This window comes from Lactuca sativa, chromosome 8, assembly GCF_002870075.4.
Source record: "Lactuca sativa cultivar Salinas chromosome 8, Lsat_Salinas_v11, whole genome shotgun sequence".
In the NCBI taxonomy this organism is placed as follows: domain Eukaryota; kingdom Viridiplantae; phylum Streptophyta; class Magnoliopsida; order Asterales; family Asteraceae; genus Lactuca; species Lactuca sativa.
This window is the reverse complement of record NC_056630.2, coordinates 175,269,607-175,296,829: the sequence shown is the minus strand read 5'-3', so window position 1 is coordinate 175,296,829 and position 27,223 is coordinate 175,269,607. Positions and strand designations below refer to the sequence as shown.

At 38.3% G+C, this 27,223-nt stretch overlaps 1 long non-coding RNA gene across 1 annotated transcript; it reads left to right on the top strand.

Moving 5' to 3' along the window:
• Positions 1 to 15,503: 15,503 nt before the first annotated feature.
• On the top strand, positions 15,504 to 16,539 carry LOC122195737 (uncharacterized). The gene is made up of 2 exons (XR_006186406.1): positions 15,504 to 16,102; positions 16,201 to 16,539. It is a non-coding gene; the product is annotated as an uncharacterized LOC122195737 (long non-coding RNA).
• The last annotated feature ends 10,684 nt before the right edge of the window (positions 16,540 to 27,223 follow it).

Sequence of the window (27,223 nt, the reverse complement as noted above, 5' to 3'; positions counted from 1 at the left end):
CCTAATTTGCTAAATTGGGTCTAATCCCTCTAATGGACCTTAACCTAAGCCCAAACATCTTCTTAGCCCACATTATCTGAATTCTGATGGCGCACCAAGGCCTAAGAACCAAAATCCCCTGTATGGCCCAAACCAAGGCCCAAAACTCGCAAGGCCCATATCTGATGAGTACGATGGGCGTACTCCTATGTACGTTGGGCGTACTAGCTAAATGGTGAGTATGCTGGGCGTACCTGCATGTACGCTCAACATACTCCCCTGTTAAGCCATTTTCCCATTAAGTGCTTAATACTCCAATCCAGAAGCTACAATCACAGATCCAAGTCCTTTCCAACGTCTTAAAGTCACTAACTTGGTGACTTTGCATGACCCTAATAAGCCCAAACTCCAAAATAGCATTCCATTATCATAGAAATGATCTTAACTCATGCATGAATCCAATAAGACATTCAAGATGGCAACTTTCTGCCTTAGGGACTCATTTTGAACTGAGAGTGGCAACTCTAAGTCCCGAAATCGGATTTGAACCATAAAGTTCTATACTTGGGACCAAAATGACTTCAAAATCAAACTACACTAGATCTAAGTATTCTTGAGGAAAGTTATGAACTTCATACCTCCAAAGAGTCTCAAATGATGATGTTATTCCAGATCTATAAGCTCAAACTTCTCAAGTCCTTCCTTTCCAACTTCTTATTTCCTCTTCCAAGCTTAAAAATCATCAAGATGGCCTCTCAAGACCAAGGTCATGCAAAAATGAAGGGATGAGACGTTCTAGGGTTTTTCTGAGGTTGGGGAGGCTGATTAAGGGCTAGGGTTCAGGTCCTCATGTTATTTATATAGTTCTTAACCCTAAAATTAGGGTTTAGTGTCACTGAGCGTACGTTGGGCGTACATCTCGTACCCTAGGCGTACATCTCGTATGTTGGGTGTATGGTCCTTTCTTTCCACTTCCTTCCAAACCCAGGGGCCAAAAGTTACATAATTCAAATCCGAGGGATGAATTTGAAGCTACTTGAAAAATGGGATGTTAAAATTTATTTCACAAAGTGTTAAAAGTATTGTTGCGATAATTAGAGATGGAAAAAACTGACACGACAGGAAACCTGACTCAAAATAAATACGTTTGTTTAAGATATCTTAACTCGTTTAAATAAATGGGTTGACATGACACGACACATAAATTAAACAGGTAAGATTAGGGTTGAGAATTTCAACTCGGATATCACTCGAAAATGACCCGTTTATTTATATGCATATTTTTAGAATTCTTTAAATAAATTAGAAAGATTCAAAACCAAAACCATAAGTAAAAGAAAACCTTTGAATTGAGTTATCTTGTTATGTGGAAATGAATTAGCCGTCCAGATCAAGACTTAATTTTTTAGTTTTTTTGTTCTCTCCCAAACTACACAATCCCTTAGACCATCTCCAACCCAGTTTCATTTTTTCCACAAAAAATGGAATAAAAAATGGGGTAAATAGTGTTTCGTCTCCAAGTCTACTCCATTTTTACCCCATTTTTACCACCAAAAAATATATTCCTAGTATATTCCATTCTTTCAACTTACATAGATTGTCAAACACATCATTTCTACTAATTTGGTTTTAACAAATATATAATCTATATTTTTTTCATTACAATAAAATTAAATAAATAAGATTATATTTATAACACACTTATAAGCTTTTGTAAAATACATTATCATTTTTTAAAATTTGAACATGTATTTAACTTTTTATATGAATTTGATGAACAAAAAAAAAACTTTATATTTATAACTAATTAATATAATTTAATATATAATAAAATATTATAAGTATTAAATATTATATTTAAATTATAATTAGTAGGCAAAAATAAACTAGGAATGTATAAATATATAAACAGAGGGACTAAAACCGACAACGTAAAGTTCATCCCAATTTTGGGAGAAATGAGTAGTATAACACCATATTTAGTGTAATACTATTCATATCTCCCAAAATGGGGGAATAAATGGGAGAGGGTTGGAGAAGAATAAGAGAAAATAGGGGAAAATGGAAAATGCGAGTGGATTCGGGATGCTCTTAGACCACTCTCTCATCCTCATGATCACGTCTTTCGCCTCCCCAGCTCCCGCTCTTCCCCTTTTGTCATTTGAACTTGCTATGACCTTATCTATTCTGCCTACCCAACTCCTACTCTTCCAATATGTTTAGTGTTTTAAGGAAAGGCCAAGTAGAAGGGTTGGATAGTAAGTATTAAAAGCTCCTAGAGTATATAATAAGATTACAGGGAGTGGTCATGGTATAAGGCGCGACAACTACGATAGACGTGGCACACATCGCCTGAGTCCATGGAAAGAGTTGTATCGACACCCCTAAGCCACGTTTAATTCAATCTCTTTCTCTTTCATTCTTTCTCTCTCTCTCTCTCTCTCTCTCTCTCTCTATATATATATATATATATATATATATATATATATATATATATATATATATATATATATATATATATATATTGTAACGCCCGTAGATCCAGGCTAGTCACTTTAAAGTCAATGAGCGTCAAAAATGTATTTTTGATAGACATTATTTAGAATAAATAATCTTAACCAAGTTAGAGTATATGTCAAAAAGGTTCTGTACATATAAAGAACGCCGAAATCTGAGTTATAACGAAGAAGTTATGACCCGTTGAAGTTTTACGGCAAAACCGGCGCGACACCGGGAATCGTAAAACAGTAAATTTATGACAAAATACTTTATAGCCTTAGCGATCCAGATGAAAGTTATAGTATATGTTAAACTGAGAGCGTACACAAAAAGAACGTCCAAATCTGACTTCGTATGAGGAAGTTGTGATTTTTCTAAGATTTACCATAGCAGTGCACAGCCCGAAATTCGAATTTTAAATCGGTCGATTATCAGCCAAAATAATCTAAACAAGAAATGAAGATATCGTTAATAGGAGTTAAACGATAAAAAGACAGATGAAAACGGAGCTCTTATGCGAAAGATGTGGACGAAGCTTAGTCTCTACTCTTCGAGCGCGACGAATTCAATACAGTTTTGTAATTCCGAGATAGAATGAGAATTAGCCAACGGTGTCTAAATGAAAGTTGTAGTACTCATAAATACCAACACGTGGATGTAAATAACGTCGAAAATGAAGCTTGTATGCGAAAGATATGGACGAAGCTTAGTCTCTACTTTTCGAGCGTGGCGAATTCGGATACAGTTTTGTAAATCTGAGATACAATGAGAATTAGCCGACGGGGTCTAAATGAAAGTTGTAGTACTCGTAAATACCAACGTGTGGATATAAATAACGTAGAAAATAGAGCTCGTACGTGGAAGATACGGACGAAGCTTAGAGACTACTCTACTATAAAATCCCTATAAATAAAGGATGAATCCTTCATATTTTCTTCACACCATAACCTCTATTTCTCTCTCTAACTTCTCTCTAGCCTCCTTAACCCCTCCCAAGTCTAGGGAACCTCCCTAGCATGAGAAGGAAGCCCCGGAGCGCCGATGGCTCCGAGAAGAAAAGCTTTCGGCTCGGAAACGCTGCTCCAACGAAGCCCAGTTTTTTAATAAAAACCCGTTGTAAGTGAGCTACACCTACACTATTTCTAATATAGATTTTATTTAAACATAGTAATGTTATCAGAACCTTATAATAATAATAATAATGCTAAGACTAATAATTAGTCACGGTAAATATTAGACTAAAATCTAGTGGTAATAATATTAGGTTTCGTCGAAGGAAATTATATTGTTAAAAAGCGAAGCGCTGTCCGAGTTTGGAATCATCACTTTAACAAGTGAGTGCATAGTTACTTTCATCTTACACATATATATGAAGTATTTTATATAAATTACGTGCCATGTGTGCATATTATCTGGATACTTGCTGTCTATGCTGGATGAATGATTTTATACATGTTTTAAATGATTTAAACTATATATTTATTTTATATCTACAAATATGTTGGGATAAAACATGGGTAGATGAAATATTTGATGTGTGATGAAATAAAATGATGAGAAATAGGTGATGATAATTAGGTGAGGATAGATAGGTGATGATGAATCGGTGATGCAGGATGAAAGATACTATAATCTTGTCCGACAATTTGGAGATGTAATCATCTACCAGTGTATAGATGGCGACCACGGACTATTATAGACAACCCCGTGGAAACATCAGCAGGATCATAACCTGTAGGTGATGAATTACGAGTTCATGCGATGTTGTAACTACGTATTCATGCGATGATACCCTGACCCCTTACTATGAATTACGAGTTCAGGCGATGTTGTAGCTACGTATTCATGCGATGATACCCTAACCCTTGTTGGGCACGTATTAAGGGAGTAATCCCTGAATCAATACTGTCTATGCGATGTAGGCGATGATCCTTAGGGAGAGTCCTTAGGAACAAACATATAAGGAAATGCGATGTAAGGAGATGAGAGGTAAATATGATGTAGGAGATGACCCTAAGGATAAATCCTTAGGGAAGGTACTTAGGAATAAAGAAGATAATGAGGATGGGTAATTGGGTTAATTGTTTGATGATTAAACATAATAATTATATTATTGTGGGTTGAAAACCCTATGTACTCACCAGGTTTGCCAACTTGGCCCACTCAGTTTACTTGTATCACAGGTGACGATATGAAGTTACATTACACTGAGAGATTAAGGAGATATAGATCACTAGTGTAAATGAATTTAAGTTTTGTTTATGCTTATTTCTGTATTGACGATGACATCCTAAATGTTTTAAAAGGAATAAAAATACATTTATTCGGAAATGCTCTGATAATGAAATTATCATGTTTTTCTATGAACAAATTCCGCAACGTTTTTATTGAAAGGGAACTATGATTTTTATAAAGCATAAACAAAATCGGTCTTTTCTGGCCGTGAAAATGGGGATGTCACACACACACACACACACACATATATATATATATATATATATATATATATATATATATATGTATATATATATATATATATATATATAATCTTATTCCTCCCCCACTGCTTATTCATGGTATGAAATAAATATGAGCACCACCATCCTATGTGGAGCTTGTAACGACCTAAACTTTCTATCATCTAATCTAATAGGATTATCAAAGTAATTACTAAAAATTTGAAGGAATTTTATTAACTCATAAAAAATAAAAACATGTTATATCCCATGCCTAGTCACGAGTTTACAATAAAAATTAGAACAACAATGAAATAAAACTAATTTAGATCATTATACTACAGTCTTCACTTTAGGTACCACGACTGCTGCTACCTAAACCTGTAAAACATAAACATATCTACATTATTAGATACAATGTTTCTGGTGAGTTATATTCTTATCTATCTTCATATTTGTCACACCCCCAAACCTGAACGGCGGAATCGTTCGGGGGCGGAGGACATCATATTCAGTATCATAACAGTTCATAGAAAGGAAAGTACACACCACCATAATATAAATATGTTTGAAAAGTTTACATGATTGTAGGTGTTACATGTTTGCAAAAGAAATCAAATATAAAATGGTGATCCAAAATATGTTACTAACGCCAATGCGTTAGTCCTCAGAAGTAGTTGCTACCTGGCTAGCGGTTTCCTGTGAATACAAGTTATTTCAAAGAAAAAGTGTCAACATTTAAGTTGGTGAGTTCATAATTAGTGTTTTGAGAAGATGTATGCCATTCGAAAGTGTTTGCATGTTTTCCAGAAAAACCCTTATTTTCTTATAAAAGTATGCAATGCATATGAATGTTCGTGATGTAAATTGCAACTAATTGTACCGAGAAAATCCCTTATTTTCCTATTAGTTGTTTGGTTTGTATACAGGAAAAACCCTTATTTCCCTGACATAACTGGCAGTCTCTAAGACCGAAAATCGCAAGCAAGCGACGTGCTTGTAAGTTGTGTCATAGTTTTACATAGTAAAGCTATACGAAGACCGCACTTATTAGATGAAGAATAGTTTTAATGACTACTCGTTCATAAAAGCATAATACCATAATAATTGTATATCCGATGAGTTTTATAACCATACTAAACATAATATGCCTGTAGCGACGTTCTTCAGGCGTCGTAGCGTTATGACAACTGTCACCCCAAAAGACGGACTGTAGCTAACAGTCAGGGCGCGGGATCATGACTTCCCGTATAGATCTATACACATTTGACACGTTCTCCGAACGGGAGACTCTGGTTATAGACAGGACTTGCAGCATTATTTTCTAATAAAGAAAGTAACGTTTGAAGATATACACGACTCATGGATTCTCAACTAAGTCTGTATTAAAGTAGTAGTTTGTATGCAAAGTTTAACCTCTATCACAATGTTTGACAAAGCATAAATCATAAGTTCTTTGAATGCATAAAATGACTTAGTAAAGAATGTTACCCTTGATATGATGTATTTGTATGTAAACGTATAAATAAAACATATTTCTATTTATAAACATATTATATCCCAAGAGGGTAAAGCTGTATTGTGAGGGGTTTTGCATCATAATAACTTCATAAGATAGTTAAAACAACAGTATGAAAAGTATATGAAAAGGTTAATGTTTCACACGATTTTAGTCATGTGTATACTTGTATTCCTCCCCAAAAAGAGTATAAAACATTTAAAATGTATTTAAAGAGTGTTCGAAGGGGATATGAACTCACTTGATAGTTTGAAGATTGTGAGGTGGAGAACCGAGCAGAGTTTCGTCTCGGGAAACTGATTTTTCTTGGGATTCTCGGGAATCTCGGGAGTAGAATCGGCCTTCGGGACTTGAGCCAAAAAGACCAGAGCTTCGGGTTTGAACGGACACGGAAAACGAGGAAATGCTGAGACAGAGAGAAGAGAAGTGAACCCTTTCTTTGGAAACCCTCGCATTCTATTTATAGGAAGGCAAGTCTGCCTCGGTACGCGGGGCGTACGCTCGTACGCGCTGCGTACGCGTACGTCATGCATGACCGAAGCCTCGACTGCTTCGGTTCGGATGGGACGGGTTCTTGGGTTATCGGGTCGGATGGGACGGGTTGCTGGGGAGGTGGGTCGGATGGGACGTCGGGTCGGATGGGACGTCGGATCGGACGGGTCGGACGGGTCGGACGGGTCGGCTTCCTCGGATATGGCGACGTGGACGATCCGAGGCCAATCCTCTCGGTTACGCGGGGCGTACAGGAGTACGCAGCGCGTACTTCGGAGAAGGACGCTGACTCCTCTTCGGATAATATCCGAATTTTGAATTAAATAATTAATTAATTTATTTAATAAACTTCAAAAATCCATATCTTCTTCATACGAACTCCGTTTTCGATGGTCTTTATATCCACGCGTAGGTGAGACTACGATCTACAACTTTCGTTTAGACTCCATTGGCAAATTCCAAAATTATTTTTATTATTTATTTTATAACTAATCGCTTTTAAGGAATTTCTTTGAAAAATCATAACTTCCTCATGCGAAGTCAGATTTGGACGTTCTTTTTGTGTACGCTCACGGTTTAATGTTATCTACGACTTTCATTTAGATACCTAAGGCTAAATGTTATCGTATTGAAACTTTGCGTTTTTCGTTTGATCGGTGTTGTCGGTTTTGACAGAAATCTTAGAATGGTCATAGCTTCTTCGCCATAACTCAGATTTTAGTGTTTCTTTATTTAATTGGAACCTTTAAGACGATATCTACTACATAGCGTACTCCAAATCAGAGCTTTTGAACAATTCATTTATCGATGATATTCCCATTACATTCAAAAGGGGTTACAAGACTCGGTTTATAATGCCCGAGATAACGGGTTGTTACATCATCCCCCCGTTAAACGGAATTTCGTCCCGAAATTTAATACAAGGTAAGAGTTTTAGGGGCTGAGGAAGAGATGCGGATACTTCTGTAGCATTTGGTCTTCCCGTTCCCAGGTGAATTCGGGTCCTCTCTTAGCATTCCATCGAACTTTTACTATTGGAATGCGACTCTGTTTGGTCCTTTTAACTTCCCTATCCATGATCTCGACGGGTTCTTCCACAAAGTTGAGATTTTCGTTTAACGCGATTTCATCGAGTGGAATTACAAGTGTTTCGTCGGACAAACACTTTTTCAGGTTCGACACGTGGAATACTGGATGCACTTTGTTAAGCTCGATTGGAAGTTGGAGTTTGTAGGCCACTGGACCAACTCTCGAAATGATTTCGAAGGGTCCAATGTACCTGGGGTTTAGCTTTCCACGCTTCCCAAAGCGTATCATGCCTTTCCATGGTGAGACCTTCAGTAGCACACGGTCGCCAATCTGGAATTCCAAGGGTTTACGTCTCCTGTCGGCATAGCTCTTTTGCCTATCCCTTGAGGACTTCAGTCGTTCTCGTATTTGCACGATCTTTTCGGTAGTCTCTCTGATGATCTCTGGGCCAGTAAGGGTGCTCTTAGTGACTAGACCTTTTGCCAATTGGGTGTCGCCCACTTCCGTCCAGCACAGGGGTGATCTGCACTTACGGCCGTAAAGGGCTTCGAACGGAGCGGTCTTGATGCTAGTATGATAACTATTGTTATAAGAGAACTCGACCAAAGGCAAGTGAATATCCCATGCCTTGCCAAAGTCGATTACACATGCTCGCAACATGTCTTCCAAGGTTTGGATCGTCCTCTCACTCTGTCCGTCAGTTTGAGGGTGGTATGCTGTACTCATGTCCAACCTTGTTCCCATGGATTTTTGCAGTGATTGCCAAAATCTGGAAGTGAACCTGCTGTCTCTATCTGAGATGATTGACATTGGTACCCCATGAAGTCGTACGATCTCCCGGATGTAGGTTCTTGATAGTTTTTCCATCCTATCGGTTTCCTTGATAGGTAAGAAATGGGCTGATTTGGTTAATCTGTCGACGATTACCCAAATAGTATCTTGGCCACTCTGAGTTTTGGGCAGTTTGGTTATGAAGTCCATGGAAATCTGCTCCCATTTCCACTCAGGTATATCAGGTTGTTGGAGTAGGCCTGAGGGTTTTTGGTGTTCTATTTTTATTTTGGCGCAAGTTAGACACTTGCTCACATACGTAGCGATCTCCGCTTTCATGTTTGGCCACCAGTAGAGTTGCTTGAGATCTAGATACATTTTGTCTGACCCTGGGTGCACGGAGTATGGGGTCCTGTGTGCCTCGCTCATAACTACCTCTCTGAATCCCCCAAACTTTGGTGTCCAGATCCGGTTCATGAGGTAGCGTGCTCCGTCACTCTTGATTTCTAAGTTCTTGTCCATTCCCCTAAGGGCCTCACTTGCCACGTTTTCGGGTTTCAAGGCCTCTAATTGAGCTTCCTTGACTTGCGTTGATAGGTGCGAATGGATCGACATAGCTAATGACTTCACTCTCCGGCCTGAGTACTCCTTTCGACTAAGGGCATCGGCTACTACGTTTGCCTTTCCCGGATGATAGCGAATATCGCATTCGTAATCACTGAGTAGCTCGACCCATCGCCGTTGTCTCATGTTGAGCTCCTTCTGATCGAAAATGTGTTGTAAGCTCTTGTGGTCGGTAAAGATAGTGCTCTTCGTTCCATACAAGTAATGTCTCCAGATCTTCAGGGCAAACACTACTGCTCCTAGCTCAAGATCGTGGGTCGTGTAGTTAACCTCATGTGTTTTCAACTGTCTCGAGGCGTAGGCGATAACCTTACCTCGCTGCATCAGAACACATCCGAGTCCTTGGTTTGATGCATCGCAATAAACTACGAAGTCTTCTATTCCTTCAGGAAGGGATAGTATTGGTGCGGTGCACAAGGCTCGTTTGAGCGTTTGGAACGCTCTTTCTTGTTTCTCTTCCCAGTCAAAGGCCACACCCTTCTGGGTTAGGGTTGTAAGAGGCTTCGCTATTCGTGAGAAGTTCTGAATGAACCTGCGGTAGTAACCAGCGAGACCTAGAAATTGGCGAATTTCTGTAGGAGTCTTCGGTGCTGACCAGTTCTCAATGGCCTTAATTTTGGATGGGTCCACGTGGATTCCCTCTTCGCTTACCACGTGTCCTAATTTATAACAAAATTTGAAATCCTGGCAGGCACTACTTGCGACGTAGGTTGCGCTTGGAGCTTGACTCCGCATCCGATTGCTTCGATTCCATTAGGCGTCGATCAAAAGCGGCTTGTTGCTCCCTTAACTCGGCTAGGGCTGCAATTATCTGTGCCTGAAATGCCTCAGACTGGAGTTGGACATTATCTTGTATCTTGCCCAGTCTACGGATATCGGAAGTGTGAACCTGCACTTCCACGTTGATATCCCGGAGTCGGCTTGCTTGTACTCCGGACTGATAGGACTGATTGGCTAACTTACCAACCATTACCGGGAGTGCTCGATCAGCCGAACTGCCACCGCGTACATCGTAGAAGTCCCGACACATGCCGTAGGGAGGGCGTATGCCTTGTTGTTGGCTCCAATGATGTAGGTGACTTCCCCAGACGGGAGTGGGTCCTTGGAAGTTCCTCACATGGACAGGAGGTTGAATGGGTGGTGGATCGATCACTTCAGGTTCTGAGTCAGTACCGGAGTCATCACCCAATTCTATGGGTTCCTCATCCTCTTCTGGATCATCTTCGATCCATCCTCCGTTGCCTTGGTTGGGAAAGTAGGGGTCATTGGGGTGGTGAAATCCAGCCATTTGACTGTACGAGAAATAGGGTCATAAGAATTGAATAAAGTCGGAACATGCAAAACATGTAAGTTAGTTTAAATAGCAACTACTCTTATAGCATTTAAATTATTGTGTTTGATTCTAATAACGGTTTGGTAAGTTTTTAAAATTTGTTGTCCACTGCAGACACCCCTCGGCACACGTTAGTCGGCTCTCGGACAAATATAGTTGATCAGGCTATATCCTTCCCAGTTCCGATTACATGTCCCAAGGCGTACCTGTACTGCACAACTTATTAATAATATTTCTAATATGGTACGATGTGGAACTGTTATTTATTACTAAATGGATGCATGCTTACTTACAAAAACTAAATAGATTAAATTTCAAAAGCATGACTCTTCTCAGAGTGTTTTTGCCCAGTTGAGTTTATAGTTGTATAAAAAAAATGGTTTTGATATACTTAATTCACTATAAACGAAGCTCTGATACCAATCTGTCACACCCCCAAACCTGAACGGCGGAATCGTTCGGGGGCGGAGGACATCATATTCAGTATCATAACAGTTCATAGAAAGGAAAGTACACACCACCATAATATAAATATGTTTGAAAAGTTTACATGATTGTAGGTGTTACATGTTTGCAAAAGAAATCAAATATAAAATGGTGATCCAAAATATGTTACTAACGCCAATGCGTTAGTCCTCAGAAGTAGTTGCTACCTGGCTAGCGGTTTCCTGTGAATACAAGTTATTTCAAAGAAAAAGTGTCAACATTTAAGTTGGTGAGTTCATAATTAGTGTTTTGAGAAGATGTATGCCATTCGAAAGTGTTTGCATGTTTTCCAGAAAAACCCTTATTTTCTTATAAAAGTATGCAATGCATATGAATGTTCGTGATGTAAATTGCAACTAATTGTACCGAGAAAATCCCTTATTTTCCTATTAGTTGTTTGGTTTGTATACAGGAAAAACCCTTATTTCCCTGACATAACTGGCAGTCTCTAAGACCGAAAATCGCAAGCAAGCGACGTGCTTGTAAGTTGTGTCATAGTTTTACATAGTAAAGCTATACGAAGACCGCACTTATTAGATGAAGAATAGTTTTAATGACTACTCGTTCATAAAAGCATAATACCATAATAATTGTATATCCGATGAGTTTTATAACCATACTAAACATAATATGCCTGTAGCGACGTTCTTCAGGCGTCGTAGCGTTATGACAACTGTCACCCCAAAAGACGGACTGTAGCTAACAGTCAGGGCGCGGGATCATGACTTCCCGTATAGATCTATACACATTTGACACGTTCTCCGAACGGGAGACTCTGGTTATAGACAGGACTTGCAGCATTATTTTCTAATAAAGAAAGTAACGTTTGAAGATATACACGACTCATGGATTCTCAACTAAGTCTGTATTAAAGTAGTAGTTTGTATGCAAAGTTTAACCTCTATCACAATGTTTGACAAAGCATAAATCATAAGTTCTTTGAATGCATAAAATGACTTAGTAAAGAATGTTACCCTTGATATGATGTATTTGTATGTAAACGTATAAATAAAACATATTTCTATTTATAAACATATTATATCCCAAGAGGGTAAAGCTGTATTGTGAGGGGTTTTGCATCATAATAACTTCATAAGATAGTTAAAACAACAGTATGAAAAGTATATGAAAAGGTTAATGTTTCACACGATTTTAGTCATGTGTATACTTGTATTCCTCCCCAAAAAGAGTATAAAACATTTAAAATGTATTTAAAGAGTGTTCGAAGGGGATATGAACTCACTTGATAGTTTGAAGATTGTGAGGTGGAGAACCGAGCAGAGTTTCGTCTCGGGAAACTGATTTTTCTTGGGATTCTCGGGAATCTCGGGAGTAGAATCGGCCTTCGGGACTTGAGCCAAAAAGACCAGAGCTTCGGGTTTGAACGGACACGGAAAACGAGGAAATGCTGAGACAGAGAGAAGAGAAGTGAACCCTTTCTTTGGAAACCCTCGCATTCTATTTATAGGAAGGCAAGTCTGCCTCGGTACGCGGGGCGTACGCTCGTACGCGCTGCGTACGCGTACGTCATGCATGACCGAAGCCTCGACTGCTTCGGTTCGGATGGGACGGGTTCTTGGGTTATCGGGTCGGATGGGACGGGTTGCTGGGGAGGTGGGTCGGATGGGACGTCGGGTCGGATGGGACGTCGGATCGGACGGGTCGGACGGGTCGGACGGGTCGGCTTCCTCGGATATGGCGACGTGGACGATCCGAGGCCAATCCTCTCGGTTACGCGGGGCGTACAGGAGTACGCAGCGCGTACTTCGGAGAAGGACGCTGACTCCTCTTCGGATAATATCCGAATTTTGAATTAAATAATTAATTAATTTATTTAATAAACTTCAAAAATCCATATCTTCTTCATACGAACTCCGTTTTCGATGGTCTTTATATCCACGCGTAGGTGAGACTACGATCTACAACTTTCGTTTAGACTCCATTGGCAAATTCCAAAATTATTTTTATTATTTATTTTATAACTAATCGCTTTTAAGGAATTTCTTTGAAAAATCATAACTTCCTCATGCGAAGTCAGATTTGGACGTTCTTTTTGTGTACGCTCACGGTTTAATGTTATCTACGACTTTCATTTAGATACCTAAGGCTAAATGTTATCGTATTGAAACTTTGCGTTTTTCGTTTGATCGGTGTTGTCGGTTTTGACAGAAATCTTAGAATGGTCATAGCTTCTTCGCCATAACTCAGATTTTAGTGTTTCTTTATTTAATTGGAACCTTTAAGACGATATCTACTACATAGCGTACTCCAAATCAGAGCTTTTGAACAATTCATTTATCGATGATATTCCCATTACATTCAAAAGGGGTTACAAGACTCGGTTTATAATGCCCGAGATAACGGGTTGTTACAATATTCATCTATTCTTTCCGTCTTTCATTCTATAATATTTTTTTTTATCTCATACTATACATTCCAAACTCGTTTCTTCATGGCATAGATTGTCAATCTATCTCCTCTTATCTCATTTGTCACACCCCTCGACCGAGGAGGCGAAACACGCCGGGCCGTGCGACTAAGTTCATGGATCACAGGTAAATTGAATATATAGCATAGGTAGAACAATAAACAATATAGCATTCATGTTCCATCTTGATATTTGAATATAAGGTTTTTACAAATAATAATAATAAATGAATTGCCTTAACATATAGACATATAATACAACAACAAGTAAACTAGGTCACCTGTAATCCAATCCGTCTTGAATCTCTGTTTAGTGATTTCCCGAGAATACATGTAGCTTTGAGGGTCAACACAAGGTTGGTGAGAGTTACAAGTTTTCTGCTAACAACAATAATACTTTTAATAAGTCTAAAAAGTATTTTTTTTGTATGTATAACAATAGTTAATATAGTGTTTGTAATGAGTCTTTAAAAGCCAATATGTATTTTTGTATAAGTAAATTTGTACTTAAAACTATGTTTGTAATGAGTCTTTGAAGGCCAAAAATGTATCTTTTGTAAAAGTAAATTCATACTTAAAATTGTGTTTGTAATGAATCTTTGAATATTCTTGAAAACCAAATCGTTTTGTTACATAATTAGTTCCATACTTAAAATAGTTTTGAAAGCAACCAAGCCCATGGTTAATGTTTATAGTGAGTCCTATAACTAAGCTATATGACTGAGTGTACCCCTTACAATGCTTCATTGGACGTTGCAGTAACGATCGTAGACACTTATCACCCGCTTCGATTGATCGGTCGAGGTTGTAGCTAGCAACCTCAGGTGGGGATGTCAACCCCGTATAGATCTATACATATGGATCTGGCTCCAAAGATTAACGGTTATAGTAGTGTGGGTATGCTAAGTGCTTAGACTCAGCTAATGAATAACATCTCATTAAAAAGCCCTTAACTAAAAAGTTTGCGAGTAGCTCTCAGCCCTAACTTAATTGTGATTAAGTCACTAGGTATATTGAATATCATTGTATAAAGTTTATAAAAGCCGAGTATGCTTGGTGTGTATGTAAAAGTGTAATGTACTCGCTATTATAAAGATGTATGTTTCGAAGTAATGCACATATATACATGTATAAACTTTATGTATTTAAACATTTAAATATACATGAATAGTAATAGCTTGAATCCTTAAAATACTTTAAAGTTTTATAATTTGTTTGTTATAATATACAACGTCACATAAAAATCATATATTTGTGTATCATGTAGTATTTGTTGTGTGAAATAGTTATTTTAAAATAAAATAACCATAATATGTATACGAAAAGTTTATACTAGTTTATTTGTAACAATATGGTAAATTGTTAATTAAATAATAATATTTTATAAACTAGATTTATTGTATTTTCGTATAAAGGATAATATACTTGTATAAACAAGGCATATAGACACATGTATCCCCCCCTGAAATAATTAAAATACTAAAAAGGAGTTGTAAGCACTCACTCTTGACGCGTGAGTTCCATTTGCTCGAATTTGGTTTCTTTTGAGAAACTTGTCATGAGAAACCGGAAATCCACAATTCTTGAGCTTTGAAATACCCTTGAGACCATTTTGTAACAAATTTACACTATAGAGGTTGTTTTGTAACTTCACTAAACTATAGGGATTTTTTGGTAATTTAATTAAATAAATAGGACTGTTTTGATAAAAAAATTACCAAATGAGGGGTTGTATAAAACAAATGTGTTCAATGATTGGGGTTGGGACTGATTTTGAATACATGGTTTAATTGGGAGGGTATTTTGGTCATTTCCTAATTAAAAATGAATTAGGGCTTTTATGTGCATCCCATGTTCTTATTCAGGCAGCAAGAATTTTCGATCTGGTGGTTCATTTGTCGAAGACAGGAAAAGGAGAACGGAAGTTCCATTGATTAGGGGGGTGGGGAGGTTCGATCGTCGTCTGCTCGATCCATCGTGAGGAGGATCATCGTCTCCGGGGTTCGACGAGGCCGAAGGGGAGAAGGAACGAAGGAATGCGCGAGGGAATATGCGAGGTTGAAGATAGCGAATCAATCCCAGGCGAACGGGGTCTCTCCGGTGGTCGACCGGACCGAAGAATGAAGGGAAGAGCACCGAGGTTGCTCATGGTCTCAGTGGGTGCGGCTTCTAACGAATGGAGAAGAGCACCGAGGTTTCTTGGCCTCGGTTGATCGCACATGACCGGATACGGAACAAATACATCTTACAGTGGCAGGTAATGGTTGCGGTGACTGAGCAGTAGTAGCTCGGTGATGGTGGTGGTTTGCTAGCGGTGGCAGCCTCCTGCTGTCACCGTTCCTCCTCCTGTTGCAAGAATGAAAGAGGGGAAACAGTTGGATCGAATGGGATAGATTAAGCAGCAGCATCAATGGTCTTCAGGGGTGTTTGGCTGGTTAACTCAACGGGATGGAGGGAAGGGTCTCGATGGGGCAGTTGCTTCGATCGGTAACGGTTCTCTTCTCTTTTCTTTTTTATTTTGACTGTAATTCCATGGAGTTTAATCAATAGATTTAGGTGGGTGTTTGGGTTTGATTGTTTGACAGGGAAGGAAAAGGAAACAAAAACGTGTTGTTGTTCTTGTTTGCTGGTATACCCGAGAACAAGAACAAGAGTGTTCTTGTGTTCTTGGTTGAAATCGATGCAGAAAGAAAGAATTATCGAAGTATAAAACCATACTTGTATAAATTACTTGTGGATGTGTCCCTGCAACAGTGGGAGGACAAACAGTAGAAGTAGAAGATGTGTGGGATTCAATTAAGAATTTCCTTGTGTAAAAACTTTCGTAAACTGAAATGTGCAAGTAACTTCCAATTTGGATGTACTTTGGTTTAACTTGTAAGCATTGTATTGATTTAAGGTGAATATATATTTGGTATTTTGTATTTGATTTGGTATTGGAGTGTGTATTGGTATAATTTCTATTAGATTTAATGTAAACTTTTAGGTTTAGTAAGGTGCTGTTTGTTTTTTCGAAGCGAAAATTCATGAAGTCTGCGGACCACCTCTGCAATCCTCTACGGCAGAAGAAGTGGAACAAATGGCTACAACCTATAATAAAAAGCATGTTTGTTTGTTAACATCTGCATACTGCTGCATTAAACTTAAATTTAAATAAACTAATTTTATAAACTGAAAATAGTTTTCAACACCGAAATTTAATAATTCTAGTCTTAAAACGGTGAAATAATAATAAAAAGAACATGAAAAAAACAAAAATATAAAACTTAAAAAAAATGTAAAAGAAGCTAATAGTTTTATTCTAGAAAAAAAAACTAATTTTAAAAAACATTAAAAAAGAAAATAATAAAAAAATTAAGAAAGTATTGCAAGCGATGTCTACAAAGTTTGTAAAAAATTAGACACATTAAAAAAGATACAACTGAAATTGAAAATATTATTAATAGAAATGGTAAAAAAAAATTAAAAAAATCAAGTAAAAAAAAATCGTGGAAACTATAAAAGTAAATTGTATCACATCCATAAATAAAAATTTAAGAAAACCAAAGTTTAAAAAATAGTTAAAAAAATAAGTTATACAAAAATTCTTAAAAAAACACTTGGAAAAAATAAAAGCCGAAGAAGTTAAAAGAGGTAAGTCAAGTGCTGCGCCATGCAGCACATGCGCAGAGGTTTTGTAGTCTGAAGTCTTCCAAAAAACAAACTGCTGCGAGAAGGAAAGTGTTGCGCGTGTGCTGCGCCACACAACAATAAATGGTTTTAAGAGGTTTTTATAAAAAAACAAACAACACCTAATATTGTATGCATGAGAGGATTTGTTTGATTTGGTACGTGTTATTGGTTGTTTTCCATTATTCAAGACTTTTACAACCTTTTTCTTGATAAATGTAATGTATTTTCATTTGTTATGAGTTTGTTGCATAATTTGGGCATTGCATATATATAAATTAAACTCATATGTTAGGAAATGTGAGATTGTTAACTTTTATAAATATTTTAACTAAAAATATTTAAAGTATGAAGTTAAATAATAGACTATGACCTTAGTCCAAAAACGCTTTCGGAATTTCTATTTGAGGTGTGCAAGTCCCTTGACAGATAGAAACGGTTTTATAAATCAGTATTATACTGGTTTTGAATTCTTAAAACGAACGTATCTTTTGCATACATGCTCCGTTTTGGACGTTCTTTATATTTTCGGAATCAGGAAAACACGTAGTACAAGACTAGAGTCTTTGCGGTGGGCTATTGACTATTTGACCATTGACTATGTAACATCCTGTTCCCAGGTATATTAATTTATGTTGTAATTTCTTTAATTATGCAAGGTGACTCGATGAGTTGGTGCTTAGACTCGTCGAGTCAGGTCGCGACTGGATGATGTGGTTAATGAGGGGACTCGATGAGTCAGGGGAGGGACTCGTTGAGTCAGAGCTGACGAAAGAAACCCTAATTTCTGAGGTTTGGGACCTATTTAAAGGCCCTTATGGCCTTCATTTGCGGCTACCAGTCCATAGAGAGAAACCCTAGAGTGTGTGAACGTTTTGAGAGAGAGAGGAAGACATTCTTGACCTTTGTTGTGCTGTTTAGCAAGAAGAAGGAGGTCCTAGCCAAGAGGAAGCAAAGAAGGTTGATATTCTATGGATTTGAAGCTAAGATCATCACATTTGAGGTACCATTTCGATCCATCTTCTGATTTATGAAGTATATATGGATTTAGGGTTTCATATGCTCTTTGTTGGGTTGAATTGATGTCCAAATAGTCCTTTCTGGTGATGAGGCTTTGGATCTGGATCCGTAGAGGTCCAGAGAGCCTTACTCATCAAGCTTTATAAAGAGCAATGGAGGTCATGACCTTGGGTTAAGGAAATTGGGGCTAAATCATCATATATGGTCATATAGATGTTGCATGTGCATCAAGATAGAGACTTTACGTAATTATTGAGCTTGGGAAGGTTAGATCTAAGGATTAGAGCAACAGATTTGAGTAAGGATGGTATTGGCAGGTGGGAACTTATGAGTCAAAGTATTGATTGAGTATGCCCTCTGGGGTAGATAAAAGATGACCGAGCAGCCAACTCCCGGGCCGGTATGTGTATTCTTGCTTGGATTTTGAGCACTAGCGGATAGAGTTTTGGAAGATCATCAGCGTGTTCTGAAGCGTTAGCGCTTTCTCTGTGTTCCAATTGAGGGTTTGGATACACTGAGGTTGCACATTGTGTAAAATGACAAATTATTTATGAGACTCAGAGGGAACGTATGGTGGTATCTGTATTGATGCTGGGAGTAGGAGATCAGTGGTTGAGGCCGAACATGGTGATGTTCTGTAATGGTGTTCCGAGGTACCCGGGTATAATGTCTCGATTTCGGAGTTATTTAGAATCTTGAGTTTGAGACAACTAGTGGTGTATCATGTATCTACGGTTCCAGTGGGAGCCCTTTGAGTATTGACATCAAGAGGGATTATTTAAGAAAGTGGATCTCCGCAGAGGTAGGTATTTTGTTATGACGGTTGCCACCAGAGTCTGTGATGCATATTTGGGTCGAGTATGTGTAGCTATCTATGATAGTCTGCGGAGCATGAGTTAGTGGGCGTAGTGTGACGTTGTGATGCTACGGGGAGTCGTAGTGCTCACAAGTCAGAGAGAGGGAGTTGTGATACTACGGGAAGCCGTAGTATTCATTAGTCAGAGGGTGTTGTGATACTACGGGGAGCCATAGTATTCATTATTCAGAGGGTGTTGTGATACTACGGGGAACCGTACTACTCACTAGTCAGAGGGTGTTGTGATACTACGGGGAGCCGTACTACTCACTAGTCAGAGGGTGTTGTGATACTACGGGGAGCCGTAGTACTCACTAGTCGGCAAGAGAGTGTGATGATGGAGTGTTCTCCGATCAGTGTATGATGCATAAGAGTTTTATGCTTGAGTAGCCCTAGTATTGAGTTTTTGGAGCCTGGAGGTTGAACCAGGGGCGAGACTGGGGTCTCCGTCTCTGTCGGGAATCATTATATTTTGTGTTGAGTTGTGATTGTTGCAACATGAGGAAATTGGAAAAGTGGTATTCGCACGGGACGCAGGTCAAGTCATGAGATGAGTATCTCATTGGGAAGCGAGGTTCCAACTTTGGGTCGGACCAAACTCTCGAGTTGAGTTTGGCATCGATGGTGCATGGGTAAACGAGATGAAATTCTGGAAGTTAGTGAGATATTTTGGACCATGTTATGGGTGACCTTTGGAGGTTCAACTGTGGAGTCAAAAGCTGACCTGGTGCTCAGTGTCGAAGAGGGATATGAGAAATGAGCTAGAGCTTATCATGGTGATGTCTGAGGACACTTCAGAGTGATCGAACAATTCAGACGCTCGAGGACATGCTTTGGGCATGTGTACTAGATTTCGGAGGGAGTGGGGACACATATTTACCCTTGGCTGAGTTTTCCTATAACAACAGCCATCATTCGAGCATCAGTATGACACCCTTTGAGCTATTGTATGGGAGGAGGTGTCAGACTCCCATTTGCTGGGGAGAGGTAGGGCAACGTGTGATGGATAGTACAGAGATTGTGCTTCAGACGGCCGAGCAGATTTAGCAGGTCAGGCAGAGGTTACTGACGGCCCAGAGCCGTCAGAAGAATTATGCAGATAGGCGACGATTAGAGCTCGAGTTCCAGGTCGGTGACTTCATACTCCTGAAGGTATCTCCTTGGAAAGGAGTGATCCGATTCAGGAAGAGGGGCAAGCTGGGGCCCCGTTATATTGGTCCATTCAAAGAGGTTGCGAGGGTAGGCAGGGTAGCCTACCGGTTGGAGCTACCTGCAGAGTTTGGTCAGATTTATCACACCTTCCACGTATCGCAGCTGAGGAAGTGTGTGGCTGATGAGTCGACAGTGGTGTAATTAGAGGATATATTCAGGTGGATGCGAGCCTTAACTATGTTGAGAGGCTGATCGCATTTCAGGATAGGAGGATCAAGATTTTGAGGAACAAGGAGGTGTCATTAGTTCAGGTCCAGTGGCAACATCGGAAGGGGTCCGGGCTGACTTGGGAGCCGGAGTTAGAAATGCGTGAGCAGTGTCCAGAGTTATTTGCTGAACGAGACTTCGAGGACGAAGTCAGATTTTAGTGGGGGAGAATTGTAACATCCTGTTCCCAAGCATATTAATTTATGTTGTAATTTCTTTAATTATGCAAGATGACTCGACGAGTTGGTGCTTAGACTCGTCGATTCTGGTCGCGACTGGATGATGTGGTTAATGAGGGGACTCGACGAGTCAGGGGAGCAACTCGCCGAGTCAGAACTGACGAAAGAAACCCTAATTTATCGGGTTTGGGACCTATTTAAAGGCCCTTATGGCCTTCATTTGCGGCTACCAGTCCATAGAGAGAAAACCTAGAGTGTGTGAACGTTTTGAGAGAGAGAGAGAGGAAGCCATTCTTGACCTTTGTTGTGTTGTTTAGCAAGAAGAAGGAGATCCTAGCCAAGAGGAAGCAAAGAAGGTTGATATTCTATGGATTTGAAGCTAAGATCATCACATTTGAGGTACCATTTCGATCCGTCTTCTGATTTATGAAGTATATATGGATTTAGGGTTTCATATGCTCTTTGTTGGGTTGAATTGATGTCCAAATAGTCCTTTCTGGTGATGAGGCTTTGGATCTGGATCCATAGAGGTCCAGAGAGCCTTACTCATTAAGCTTTATAAAGAGCAATGGAGGTCATGACCTTGGGTTAAGGAAATTGGGGCTAAATCATCATATATGGTCATATAGATGTTGCATGTGCATCAAGATAGAGACTTTACGTAATTATTGAGCTTGGGAAGGTTAGATCTAAGGATTAGAGGAACAGATCTGACCTTTGGAGGTCTTTTGAGTCTGAGCATGGCATGAACTCGCCGAGTCCAGGAACAAACTCGACGAGTAGGAGCGGGTTTCCCCGAGGATCACAAAGTTGATGACTCGCTGCGTTGGGGAAATGACTTGGTGAGTCAGAGGGGTTAGAGGACTTGAGTTTACGACTGAACTCGCCGAGTCAAGAGTCGGACTCGACGAGTTGGGACGGGTTGTCCCGCGATTCACGATCAGTGACAATTTGAAGAGTGGAGGGTTGACTCAGAGAGTCAAGTGAGTGCCAGGATTATGAAGGACACGCATAGACTCGCCGAGTCACATTTGTGCACTCGACGAGTCTTGTCAAAGTTTGACCGTTGACTTTGTTGACTTTTAGGGTTTGGTCAACAATTGGACTAGTGAACGGTTTGAAGGGTAAAATGGTATTTTAGCCTTCTTAGAGGACATGTGAGAGTCTAGTCTAGCCGGGAGAACTGTTATTAATTAAGATGATTGTTTATGTTTTAGGCAGAGGCTAGATCAGTGTATACGCGAGCGAGATATTATCCGAGATATCCGAGGTGAGTCTTCTCACTATACTTTACCTTGAGTAGGTAACCAGAGTTATGTGACAGAGTATCTTGTATGCTATGCGTGTTATGTATTGCACTGCATTATTTCTATGTGATTTATGTTGTGCATGTTCCTGAGTTACAGAGTTAGGACTGGAAGGTCCACAGAGTTAGGACCAGAGGGTCCACCGAGTTAGGACTAGAGGGCCCACAGAGTTATAGCCTTGATTGGCTAATATGTGTTATATGTGGTATTTTGGGGAACTCACTAAGCTTCGTGCTTACAGTGTTTTGTGTTATATGTTTTAGGTTTTCTCAGGATCACGGGACGGCACCGGCTCGATTGTACACACCAGAGGAAACGTTTGTTTTGAGGATCTTGGTTTATTAATTGATTGAACAAAAGAGTCATGTATTGTAATTTAAACAAAATGGGATTTTTATGAAAAGTGTTAAAGAGATAAGCTATTTTAAATGAAAATTTTGTTTTGAAAATTTACGGTGTTACAGACTAAATTTGACTTCTGAAAGACTTCTTGATGAAGTGTTCCTTAGGTCAAGGGATAGGACAAAATGGTCTTTTGTTCTTAAGTAGGATAATTAAGAGTTTTCAACTAGATTTTTATACCTTAATTCCTGAATTAGAGTTAATTATATGTGTAGTGATTCGAGACAACCTCCCTACCATTAGCTTCCTATATGGATCGTCTTATTAGTCTTGAGGTGAGTTTACTAGTCACTGATGGTTTTTATAGGAAACAAAATTGTACAATGCGGAAAAACAATTAACAATTAATAGAATACATGCATCTTATAAAAGATCTATGTCATATACTATGATAACTACATACAATGAACAACAAAATTTAACTTAACCCCTAGTAATATCGAAATCATCAAGTTAAGTTTACATACCTTTGATTTGTTGTAGTAAGAAAATCACTTCAATTTCCTTTTTGTGCTGGTCTTGGAAAGCTTAGCACCAAAAGTATGGTTGCCTCTAATGAATCATACCCAAACGCTAACACAAAGAACACAAAAGGAGAGAGGAGAGGGGATATTTTCGGCCAGAGTATACTTCTAGGAAAAGTATGAACAAAAGTCATAACCCTTGGGGTCCTATTTATAGTATGGATGAGACAAAGAAAACCCTAGATTTGAATAATAAAATATTCATATTTTAATATGGTATCCTTATCAGCTTTAGGAATAATCTAGAAACCCTAGATTACTCCCAATTTTGTTCATCACTCTATGGGTTCTAGAATTTTCTTTCCTTGCTCAGTTATAAACAATTACAATTCAACCCTTGGACCTTTAATTAATTCCAATTAATCACAAATTAATTCTAAATTAATTATGATTAATAATTAATTAATTCTAATTGATTTCATATCAATTTATTAATCATATAAATTAACAAATCAATTTTCTATTTCCAATTAATATATTAATCACATAATATATTAACAAACCATTTATTATAATTTATTAATCATATAATAAACTAATAAATTATTCTTTCTCACCAAAATCTCATTTCTTTCCGTTACTAGTTTTTTAGGGCAATCCAAAAGGACATTGCTTCTAATTAAAGAATATACAAATTTAGTTATTGACTTAGACACCTTAATCTAGCAGTCTCTCACTTGGATAAGTCTATAGCTACAATTGCAAGTATAAACCTTGAACTAAACAACAAAGTGTGCTTTCCAAAGCCACTATCGAACTTTGATTCAAATCAAACGTTGGCCCTAAGACAAGTGATCAACTATTCATTCGTTCTTCAAGATATCATATGGACGTGAGACATGGATTAGAATCAATCTCATAGTCCAAGATTTTGCTTCCCGATTTCCTAATTTATGACGACTGAGTTCAGGCTACTAATTGAAAACATCAATTTAGTCCGGTCTCGTCCAAGCACTTCAGATGTCTTCAACAAATCATCGAAGGGCCCAAAGATATTGCATTCCTTGTTAAGGAAAAAGAACAAATTACTTTGACTATATAGTCATACAATTTACTAACCAAATCATGCACGAAACTACTCTTTATAACACCCAGTTACGAGACGTGTTTGGGTAAACCAATGCACAACTCATTCACAACCTATGAACTATATATCTTTGCTTAAGAATAGTAGATATTATCATGATAGAATTACTCGTGATAAAATCCATGAAGTAATCTCTAAGCATGAGTTTATCTAATATTTAAAATATCTATTTTCAAAGTACTCATGAATATTGTAGCAATTCCAATTGAAATGTCTTAACCTCAATCGACAATCTACAATCAACTCACGACGGTCTTAAATCACTAATTACTTCCAAAAGTGTGAGCGACTATGGAATTTTTGAATAATATCAAAATTACTCAAAGAAGTAAACATGCAATAATTGAAACACAATAATAAATTAATCAAATATGGTTTTAAACTTACTGAATATAAATACTTCTTATTATTTAATCACCATAGTAATTACGAATTTATTCATTGTATAATGTTTCGAGTTCATCAACTAACCACTTAAATTAGATAACATTAGTCATGCCTATGTTATGAATATGCATACATTGCGTCTCTATGGTCCTTCCTTTGTGAATAGATCCACTGGACACTATTCCAATGATGCACATTTCACAATTCCAAATCCTTACCCTTTATCTAAGATGTAGTGGAATTTCATCTTTACATGCATTGTCTTTCTGTGGTGTCGAGATTCTAAAGTCACATAGATTGAGCCTTTTACATTATAGAATGTTCCACTAGAACTTGTGGCTCATAAAATTCCATAGTTATGAAGTCTCAAATTCAAGATATACTCCTTCAACACTTCTTTGAATTAAAGCTTCCAACCCACATGTAGGTTTTACAAACATCTCTGTAACCTCCTAAAAATCGGAGTAAAATTTTCAAATTTTCAAAACCAGTCCAACAACCACAATAGTTACAAAACATTGTTTCCAAGAATAATAGTCACAATCAGAGTATCCCAAAATCCAAAATCATAAAAACCAAGAGGATGTGCACGATCACGCCTTCGCTTTTCTATGATCGTCTAAAGTACCTGAAACACTAAGCTGAAACTGTAAGCCAACACTTAGTGAGTTCCCCTAAAGTACGTCACACATCATATATAACATATACAATCATTCATGCTAGGTCCAATCAGTCATCAGACCAACATGCCACTATAAAACGGGTCCAATCAGTCATCAGACTGGTATACCCTTCGGTCCACATCCATCAGGATAGATTACCCCTAGTATGTTGGCTCACACACATAGCAGTAAACCCTCAACCCCAATCCATACTATGTCGACATATGCAATAGAAAATCATATAAACAATCAACATGCAATAGGAAGATCTACAGATCACTACTGCATAGCACATCCTATATACCAGGATATAAATATAACATATTACTACAACATAACGATATCTTATATACCAGGATATAGATCTAACAAATCACTACAACATAACAATATCCTTTATACCAGGGCATATAACCTAGTAGGCCAACATTGGTGCCTTCGACCCACAAGTACAATGAGGAAAACTCACCTCTCAGTCTGAAAAGATAGCAAAATAGGATATTACTCCGCATCTCAGCTCTACTAGTCACCTATACATCAAATAGTGACCAAACTCAACCATAACCCAAAATATCCTACGTCAAACTTAGTCAAAATCTGGTAAAGCTCAAAGGTCAAAAAGTCAACCGAGTTGACTCAGGCTGAGTACGCCCAATGTACTCAGCATGTACGCTTAGCGTGCTCAAGATCTAGATCGCGGCTCCCAAGGGGGAACGCTCAACATACTTAAAAGTACGCCCAATATACTCAACCAAATGTCACTTTCCCATTAAGTACTTATTTTATTAAGTGCTTTCACCCAAATGCAGATCTAGCCCCCAAATATCATTCCAAACTATAAAGTTTCCATCTTTATGGGTTTGCATCACTAGAAAATGCCCAACACCAAAACCCTAACTTGTCTTAACCTCTTAAGCTCTCTAGCCTTTGCATGGAAGGGAAAAAAGGACCAAGGTTAAATTTTTATGGTTCTAGACACTGCAAAACGTCCAAAAGGACAACCTATTTGTTCTAGAGAATGCCATACTCAAGAACACCATAGCTTGGGGACAAAACACACATAATAGCATCATACAAGCTAGATATAACAAAATAAGCATTAATATATAAACTTTATACCTTCTGGAGATGAAGAAGGGGGCAAAATTTCCAAATCCAAGGTTGCTTCAAGCTTCCAAGATGTTCTCGTTTCCATATACTTCCTCTAAGAACACCAAAACACACACACTAATGACTCAAGGATGCTCACAAAATGGATTAGGATTTTCTTGGTACGAAAATGAGGATGGAGGCTGGTGAATGAAGAAGGTCTTAAAAGTTATGGATGTTTAAATAGGGCCCAAAACCTAAAAATTAGGGTTTTTCCTTCAGCCACGTACCCCCAACGTACCAAACGTACTCAATCAACCAACACATTTTATGATAATGCTACATGGGACCATTTTTGCAAAGAAATCTCATAATAACGGTCAAAAGTGTAATTACCTAGAAACCGGGATGTTTCAATTCTCCCAACTTGAATCAAACTTCATCCTCGAAGTATGTTGCCGAGAATAACTAAGGGTAGTTCTCTCGTATCTCTGCCTCGGGTTCCTAAGTCCATTCGAAACCCTTCTGATGTTGCCACTGGACCTTAACCAGACATACCACCTTGTTGTGCAAGGACTTCATATTCCTATCCAAGACCACCACTAGTCTCTCGACATAATTTAGGAGATTATCAACTTGGATATCATCCAAGGGAACAATTTTTGTGTCACACCCCCGAACCAGACGGCGGAAACGTCCGGGGGCTGTTGTGACTCAATTGAATACCATCACAATGAATATACATGAAACATAACATCATACAATACCAAGCATTGGAATATTACAACTGGTAGCGTTTACATCCTTTACATTGTTCCATAATATTACATGCCCAAAAGTAGATTGTTCGATACTAATTAAACAACAGCAAAACATCATAGAGTACAATTCTTCCTTCACTTTATCTGTTACCTGAGAATACAAGTATTTTGAAAAACATCAACATATGAAATGTTGGTGAGTTCATAAGTAGTGTTTGAAATCCAATGTTTTGTATTGTTTGAAAA